A 10,372-nucleotide genomic window follows, 5' to 3' on the forward strand; every position below is an offset into this window, starting at 1 on the left:
ATGTATTTTGTGGCCTTTCTCACCAAGTACATCTCCCATTGCCATACTTTACAAGGGCTGGTGATGTTTCTCACCTTAGAAGTACCTTGGGACACCCTTTTCCCTATAAGCTCCATGGTGTGTGTGATAAATGCATAACACTGTAGTAGTAATAACTAGATAGGTAGGGGTTCTAATCTCAGTCATGTGAGTGTGTTTGCATGTGTGCAAGAACAGTATTCTGTGGGTGTTTTGGTGAGAACCATATTCATTGGGGGGTGTGTTTTGCAAATCTTTGCTTTGGTCCACCCAGTATACATCCCAATGTCCACTTTACAAGGCCCACTGTTGTCATCCAGTAGAAGTAGCTGTAGACACTCTGCAGCCCTATAAGCTCTGTGCCATGTGCAATAACTATGTAACAGTATGGAATAAATAAGATAGGCAGACCTTTTAATCCTTGCATACCATTCCCCACTCAGGAATCATAGACAAACACACTCAGCTAGGCATCAACCCCTGTAGCACTAGGTGGCTTGCAAACTGGTTCACAAATGGAACCCCCAGTGTGAAAACAGTGGACTCCATGTCAGACTGCTGACCAGTCATGAGTGGAGTTCCACAGGGTTTGGTCCTGTGTCCCCTCATGGTCAGTATCTATGCCTCTGAAGTCCAGCCCAACATGAAGGGACTCTGGCTGACAATGTTCGCAGATGACTGCAAGGTGGGTGCTATTATTACCTCCCCAGGTGATGCTGACAGCCTACAGAAAGGCCTTACTGAAACCTATGACTGGTGTCAGAACCCTGGACTTTAGCTCAATGCCAGAAAATGTGCCGACATCCCCTTTGGCAACAACTTGGTTCCCATGAATCACCACATTGATGGTAGTCTACTGAATACTGACATCATTATAAGAAAATTGGGAACACAGGTTGACAGCGAGCTCTTTGTTGACCACCACAGTGTCACTGTGTTCATAAAGTCCTTCTCTGTGGCACATCTCATTACTAAGGGTGTTGCATCCAGGAAGTAAGAGGTCATTGTCTCCCTCTACTCTCCCCTCATTAGGCCAATCAATGAGTGCAATGGCCCATTGGCATGTACCTCACTGGACACTTGCAACAACTGGAGAGGCTGTAAAAGTACCTCACAAAGAGGATCCTAGGCCTTAAACACATGTCCTATATGGACAGACTCCAATAACTCCAACTAATCTCTACCATATTGGCTACTCTGAGGCAATCTCTGCTTCACTTACAAAGCCATGTCTGACCCAGCTCTGTCAGGAATGCTACATCTAAAGAACCTAATCTGTCTGCTGCACATGCCCCAGAGACCTCAACCCCATTTCCACAATCAACAGAACATGCTGGAGGGACAGGTGCATAACCCGAAGACTGCCCATGCTATGGAATAGACTTCACATACATGTCAAGCAGAGCACCTCACTGACCCTCTTCAAGAGAAATCTGGATGAGTGGATGGGGAATAGAAATCCCATCCTGGGGATCACTCCAGTGGCTATACTCATTAGACACACTGTGGGCTGTCATCAGCTGACATGATGCCAGGTTAATCCTATGGGCTAGGCTTGTAAAGGCTCCAAGGCCATTCACCTAGTACACACCTATGAACCTATGGATCTCAGTACTGGAAAACATGTATGTGTGTGCATTAGTGTGTATAAAAGTGTTTATGAGTATGTAAAGATGTGGGTGAAAGTAATTTGAGGCCCTTCTCACCCAGTACACCTACATTGTCATACTTTACAAGGGCTGGTGATGTTATTCACTATATAGGTACCTTGGGACACTCTTCACCCTATAAGATTTGTGGTGCGTGTGGTAACTGCATAACACTATAGTACCAATGACAACATAGGTAGTGGTTCTAATCTGAGTCCTGGCAAATGTGTATGTGTAGGTGTTTGTAAGTGTGTATATTTGTAGGATACAGCATTTTGAGGCCTCATTCTCCCAGTACACTGCCCATTTACATACTTTACAAGGGCTGGTGATGTTGTTCACCTTGGAAGAACTGTGGGACACTTTTCATACTATAAGCTCCATATTGTGTGTGATTAATGCATAACACTATATTAGCAATGACTAAATAGGTAGGGGTTCTTATCTCATTCCTGGCAAGTGTGTGTGTGTGTGTGATAACTGTATATGAGAACTGCATCTCAGAACTATATCCATTGGGGGTGGGTTTTAAATTTTTAGACCATGGTACTCCCAGGTCCAGTTTAGAAAGGCAGCTGTTCATATCCACAATAGAGGTATTTGTGGACACTCTTCAGCCCTATAAGCCCCATGCCACATGCAAACGCTATGCAACAGTATGGAATGAATAACATGATAGACAGGGCTGTTAATGTCAGTACTGTCAATTGTGCATGCATTGGTGTGTATAGCACTGTTTGTGAGTGTGTAGACTTGTAGGTGACAGTCTAATGAGTCCTTCCACACCCAATATACCCCCATTGCCATACCTGACAAGGGCACATGATGTTTTTCACTTTATAGGTACCTTGGAACAGTCATCACACTATTAGTTCCGTGCCACATGCGATAACCTCATACCACTATAGTACCGCCACCTAGATAGGTAGGAGTTCCAAACCCAACACTGGCAACTGTGATCCTGAGCATGTGTGTGTGTGTGTGTGGGGGGGGACAGTATTCTCTGTGTGTTTGGTCAATGCAATATCCTCTGGGGGTGTGGGTTTTACCAATCTGAGGTGTGTTCCACCCACTACACTTACCATTGTCCACTTTACAAGGGCTGCTGATGTCAGCCACCATAGACTTACCTGTATACACCCCTCAGCCCTATAAGCTCTGTGGCACATGCAATAACTGTTACACAGACCTGGTAAATGTGTACATATACAGCTGTACCTCGACTCTGACATGATTGATGTGTTACCACTCTGCCATACCCCTTGTTGGCAATGTCTGCAGCGCCACATCCTGCTGACACACAGACACCTAGAACACAAACAGAATGCAGCATGTGAGATTACATTCAGTCAGCATTACTAACACCGATAATGCATCATGGCTGAAAAGGTACACACACTCTGAAGTGTACCCATTACAAATGCCAGCTGACAGCACCTTACACAGCATTACATAGCTAAACTGCACATAATTCACCCCTGTGCATCAGAACCATATTAGCATGTCTCTGCATCAGTGGTATGGATGACAGGGATGTGGCACAGGTACAATCATATACACAGGGTGTTGTGTGGGTTTTCCAGAGGCCTAGCTGGGCCATATGGTTGACATCATGTGTGTGTGTTTGAAAGGATGTTCTATGAATGGGCCATGTAGAGGTGGTGTGTGTGTGTCTGCAGGTGACTTGGCTGTGATAGGGATGAGTGTGTGTGTGTTTGTATGCACACAGTCATGCCATGTGGCTGCCCTACACAGGGGTATGTTTGACAGCTGTGGACCGTACATGGCAGGATGTACAGTTCACCATCTCAGGCTACAGACACGTGAACTGGTCCTGCCAGGGGTTTCACTGGCACCACCAGACCCAACGCCAGATGCAATACTACTCCCTGATGGTGACTGCTGTCTGCTGGATCTGTGACCTTGATGGGACCGGCCAGAAACACGTGTCCATGGCCTGCTCCATTGTGGTGCAGGCAAAAGCTGCCATTCGGTACTGCTGGTGGGACTGCCACTATGGGAGTATGAAGGTGCATGGCCATGTAGACTCTCAGCTGATGTTGGTGTTGACCTGTGTCCATGTGGCCTATGCCCATCTCCCACCACATGCTGCAGCACAGACATTCCATGGTCAAGCATTGCCAAGGTCTCACCCCACCATTTATTCATGACCTCAGTATTTTGACGTGTAGCCTCAACAACGTCACATATGTCATCACGTAAGCCAGGAAGAGTTGCATCCAAGACCGTATTTGTCAGGTGTTGCATTCACTACATGCCTCCATGACAGCCTGCAACATGGGTCTGGTAACACCTGCTGTGGCACTTGCAACAGCAGCTTGATGGGCAGCAGTCCTCCTTCAAGCACTCCTGTCCATTTGCCTGTGTGGGACCTCACATGCACTCTGGCTATGGCTAGGGTCTACACTCACACTTGCTATAGTCACCACACTAGCCTGTTCCATGCCACCACCTGCCAACTGTCCATTTTCTGTGGCTGCTGGGGACAGGGTATGTGTGAGCATTGTGACTGTGTGTGGGGACATTGTGGATGTCTGTGGGATGCCAACTGATGGCACAGATTCAGCCCCTGACAACCCCACCCATGCCTCACTAGGACTACCATCATGGTTAGAGTCTGCAAAGATACTGACATCAGATTCTGAGCAGAAGGGACCATGGCCACCATGTCTACCTGTGAGGTGAAGACAACATATGTAAATTCATACCTGCACTATAAGGTTTGCTGGTACATACATACACACACACACACACACACACACACACACACACACACACACACACACACACACACACACATACACACACACACACACACACACACACACACACACACACACACACACACACACACACACACACGCACACGCACATACACACAGACACGCCCACACATGCACACACATGCACACACACACACACACACACACACACACACACACACACACACACACACACACACACACACACACGCACATACACACCCACACACACACGCACACATACAAGTGAGGTGGCACAAAGGCATCACACAGACCTCATAATAGCCAACTGGTGACATTCATGACACACAGTCAGACCACAACATACACACTGTAGACAGGCCCTCAACATCATGCAGTGCAGCCCTTTCCACTTAATGTTACTACTAATATACACCTCTGTGATACGTGAGTAGTATTAGTAGGTGATGACTTTCACCTAGCACACACTGCACCCATGTGCACATTATTGCTGCTCACCTGTATAGCACCATGGCAACTCCTACAGAATATACCTCTCAACTGTACAGAGTTTTGCTGAATGTCTAGATGTGTGGCTCATATTTTTGGTCTGTTCCTCTTAAATCCTGTGTTTATCTGATACATTACTGTGATGATCTGTGGATTGGTGCCACTAATTAATGACATAATTTGAGTTGCAGACTTCATAACCTGCAGTAAATGTATGTTAAAACAAAGCTGGTTACTATAACAACTTTCTAAGCTTAATGTGGATATAATAAGTATACACACCCCTGTTAACATGCCAGGTTTTTGTGATATATAACATGAGACCACAGAAATCATGTCATAACATTTCCCACCTTTAATGTGACCTATAACCTGTGTAATCCAATTGAATAACATACACATCAGTTAGGGGTTACATATAGTAAATTAAATATGTACAATAGGCTGGTTGCATGAGTGTGCACACACTTAAACTAATACTTTGTTAAAGCACCTTTTGATTTAATTGCAGCATTCAGTCCTCTTGGGAAGGTGTCTGTCAGCATGGCACTTCCTGACTTGGCAATATTTGCACACTCTCCCTTGCAAAAGCCCTCTGACTCTGTAAGATTGCAAGGGCATCTCTTGTGCACAGGCCTCTTCAGGTCACACCACAGATTTTCTATTGGATGTAGGTGTGGGATCTGGCTGGGCCAGTCCAGAATGTTGAATGTCTTCTGTTGAAGCCATTCTTTTGTAGATTTGCATGTATGGTTTGTGTCATTGTTGTGCGGAAAGGTGGAATCCCTATCCATCTACACCTGTCTAGCAGACACCTGAAGAATTTGGGCCAAAAGGGACTGGTATTTGGAACTGCTCATAATTCCCTACAACTTGGCTAAAGCCCCAGTTCCAGCTTATGAACTGCAACCCCAAAGCAGGACACTGTCATGGCCAAGCTTCACCATGGGGTTGGTGTTCTGTTGGTGATGCATAGTGTTTTTATTGCATCAAACAAACCTTTCTGAATTGTGGCCAAAAAGTTCAACCTTGGTCTCATTAGACCATAACACATTTTCCCACATGCTTTTGTGAGACTTCATGTATTGTTTTTCTGAATTTAGCCAGGCCTGGGTGTTGTTCGGTGTGAGAAAATGCTTCCATCTTCCACCCCTACCCCATAGGCAAGACATATGGAGAATACAGGAGATTATTTTCACAACTCCTTCAGTGTTGCTGTAGGTCTCCTGGCATCCTCCCTGAACAGTTTGGGTCTTGTCTTCCCATCAAATTTGGAGGGATGTCCACTCTTCACAATGTCACTGTTGTCTCATATTTTCTCCACCTTTTGATGGCTGTCTTCACCATGTTCCATGGTATATGCAATGCTGTGGAAATGTTTTTCTACCATTCTCCAGGCAGATACCTTTCCACAATGAGATCCCTTTGAAGCTTTGTAAGCTCTCTATAAACCATGGCTGTTGCTGTAGCAGGCAACTGAGTAAATGTCTGGAAAAGCCTAGTAGGACAGCTGACTATTATTTGGTGTTAATGAAAGAGTCTCTGTAACTGATGGCAGGTGTGTACTCAAGAAGATGCAATGCTGTAATTACATCAAAAGCTGCTTCAACAAAGTATTAGCTTCAGGCTGTGCATGCTTATGCATCTAACTTATTGTATGTGTTTTATTTTTCATACTTGTTCCCCTAACAGGTTTCTTTATCAATTAAATTGTACAGGTCATAGGTCACATTAAAGCTGGAAAGAGTTGTGAAATGTTTTATTGTGGTGTCATTTTTGTATGTCACAAATACCTGGCATTTTAACAGGGGTGTGTACACTTTTTATATGCACTGTATAAGACTACTTTTCAAATATGTCCCTAGTTTTGTCCCTTTGTCCCTTTGTCCCCCCCATTTTGTCAGTCTTTGTCCAGATTTCTTGCACTGACAGGTTGTGAGGTATGCTATGGATATGTTACACCTCCTGCAATTAGGCCCCTGTGATGACCACTCTGATGCAATGCAGTTAACCCCACCAGAAGTGAACAGGGACATTTTGCAATATGGCTAAGAGTAACAGTTGTGTGGATGGTAAAATCCATGACCTTAACATGCCTGGGGTATTGGTGAGCCATAACAGGACAATACCACACTTACTGGCTTCATGCTGCTGTTCCACATCCAGACCAGAGGAACCTATGTAGTTGTGGGGGAGAGGTATTGTCAGAAGACTCACATTTGGCATTGGTACAAGAGGAATGCTACTTTTCTGCACATGCACTGTACAAGCTTTGATACTACACAATTGGCTGTCCTTCACCATAGATGTGCACTTGTGTGCATTACAAAACCCCACCCACAGATGCAGTTTGACCTGACATATGCATCTTGATACTCTACAGAAGCCAGTATGACTGATACATTATTAAATTGATGTGCGCTGTTGTCTGGGTGCCACCCATATCCATGACTTGTGTATATTGGATTTTCTGGCATGTGGTGGCTGCCCCAAAGTTGGCAAGGAACTTCTCCAATCATGTAAGTGGGGCCTGCATAGCAGGACCCACACCTGTGGCGGAATGGTCCCTGGCCATGGCAGCAGCCCTTTGCCAGGCATGGCGTATCAGGTCATTTGCCCGATGCCTGACCTGATCATATGTGTATCCATGGTGGCCTAAGTTGTTTACTCTATGGGCAGCTGCATCCTACAAGGTGGTCTGCTCCCACAGATTCTGTTGGCCATGGCCAAACATCACCCCATGGTGGTTGATTATCATCTCAGTGATGGCTGCAATTTCAGCTGCAGTGTACACTGGCTGCCTTGCACACTGCATTTCACCTGGAAGACATAAACAGGGACCTCATACATTGGTCAACGTTATTTACATAACCTGCACATCAACATTGACTAGCATTAGCCACCACTTATGACCACATCATACCCCTCACATCTATCAGCACAGTCTGAGCCTGTATTGCACTCCTGGCCCTAATGTGTCATTTTCTTCCCAATGAGGGCCAGTAAATTGCATAATCCACCATTCATCATTCACCTTTGTGTAGAGGGATGACACTGGCCATCTTCCTTGCAGATGGGATGTCAATGGTGCTCAGGCTTTGCTTGTGTACAGTGTGTAATGGAGCTGGGGGCGTATGCCTGTGTTCATATAGGATGCAGACAGGATGTTATCAGCTCCCATGGAGACTTACATTTGTTGCCTTTGATTAGGCATTATGGACCTGCTCCCTGATGATGAGGGGAGGGGTGTGGGTGCTGTGCATATCCACCTATTGATGGTGGGATGGGAGGGTGATGTTTTGCCTTAACCTGTCTGCAGCGGGGTTGGCTATAGCTATGCTCTGTGTGTATGTGGTGAGACTGACCACCAGTACAGGGTTGGTTGGGTTGTTGCCTCTGAGACTGAAGACATGTGTGAAGACGGCCTTGGTGGATGTGTACAATATGTACACAAAGTTGGCCTTACAGTAATTCACCTGTGACCTCATAAGCTTGTTCAGACACAGGTTGACTTGCTTACAAGTTGTTGCCTGCTCCTACTTGGCCCTGTATAACCAATATAGCAACTGATTATGTAGTTTGTGTATTGCTGCTGTCCAGCTAAGGGGATTACTCTACCTTGGTGGAGGCAGGCTTTATGAGTCAGGTATTGCTGAGTCCATACAGCTAAGTAGGTGCTCATATAGCTGTTTGTAGTGGGCATGGGCACAAGGTCATAACACAGTTGGACACCTCTCCATTTTCAACCTGATAATCATGCTTATTCTAATACCCATGTCTATGTCAGGGCAATGCAACAGCCAGTAGCTGTAGAAATATATGTTTGTTGTATGTACACAAACTAAGATTACACATGTATACAACATGTACAGCTTATTTACCCAAGAATTTGCATCTCATGTCTGTTTTGAGGCTACCAGCTACACCTACTCATACATAACATGTGCACAGGTAATACCTGATATACATTTCTGTTCTATGTCAGTATGACACACTGTATTTACACTCTTGCTGCTCAGCCATACCTCTCAACCTGTTATAACAGGATATCTGGAGGACAACACACATAAATGGGGGGACAATGGCCCAAAATTAGTGACACTTTATTAATATTGCTGTAACACATTTAAGTCAGTTGATAGCACAGTAGGCTTTGCATTCACAGAAATACCCTGGAGGATGTCTGACACTCATATGTATGCTATCATGTTCTAATGTCAGTCTTCACAGATTTACCAATGATTTCCCAGACTTAACACAACTCTATGAGTAAATGACTACAAATATGAAGCACACATATGGTCAGTCTGCATAATACTGGACAGTTAAATGGTATGAGCTCAGTATACCACATTCAGTTCAACAGACACATCTGCGACAGTAGCTTACTATGCACATACCCTGTATATGTCTCTTAGATTTGTAAGACAAACATGTATCATAGTTGTATTCAGAAGTAATATATGGATATTTACGACATCCCACTAGCTGGCCTAGCAGTGTCACAGTCAGTATTGTTCAACATACACTCCAGTAGTAGTCATATGTGAGCCGTCCTTTCCTGGGGTCACTCAGGGTCCTGAGCTGTGATCTATGTCACTGCAGACAGACCCACATGCTATGTCCATAGGTGCTGATCAGCAATATATCAGTACAGCAAGTCTTGTTGAGACATATTTGTTTAACAACCTACTTCCCATTATTGCATATCCCATACTGCATTCCACTACATGCTTACTTGTTAGACATACCTTTTTTTTCTTTCCAAGTATTGTTAGTTTTGGTTTCTGTTACTATTTCTGTTTCTGTTTCTGTCTCTCTCTCTCTCTCTCTCTATATATATATATATATATATATATATATATATATACACATGTAGAGGTGTAGACCTGTTTTGCATAGCCAGCATCTTGCCTTTTGTAGTTAATGCTCATGAGCAGGTGATGGACTGTGCACCAATCGGTGTCCCCACTTCCTAATTGCATGCAGAACAGCTGTGCTGTTATTCCTATAGCCAATGGCATGGCCACACACTCCTATGATTCAGTATTTCATGAGGGCATTGCCCCTTTTCCTTACCGTGAGGTAGACATCATGGAGGTGTGTGGACAACAGCATCACAGAGGGTAGTTGGAAATACCTCCTACAACAAGAAATGTGGGGACAGCCCAACAAAATGGGGAAAAAGGTTCCAGACTTAGGGACATAATGTAAATATTGCTGTTATACAGTTGGATTAATGCCAGTTTAACCGGGTTTGTGTGGACAGTGTTATGTGGTTGACATAACTGTCAACTGTAGCACTATCCGCAGAATGGCCAGAGGTTCAACGTTTTGCCTGTTCCTCAGACAGTCTTTGTCCTTGGCAAATCAGTAGCATACTCTGGGGATTGCAGTCAGTAAATGCTAACATCCATTTGTGTTTCTGATTTCATATCCCTCAGAAAGTAT

This window comes from Protopterus annectens, chromosome 1.part1, assembly GCF_019279795.1.
Source record: "Protopterus annectens isolate FY-2018-M chromosome 1.part1, PAN1.0, whole genome shotgun sequence".
In the NCBI taxonomy this organism is placed as follows: Eukaryota; Metazoa; Chordata; order Ceratodontiformes; family Protopteridae; genus Protopterus; species Protopterus annectens.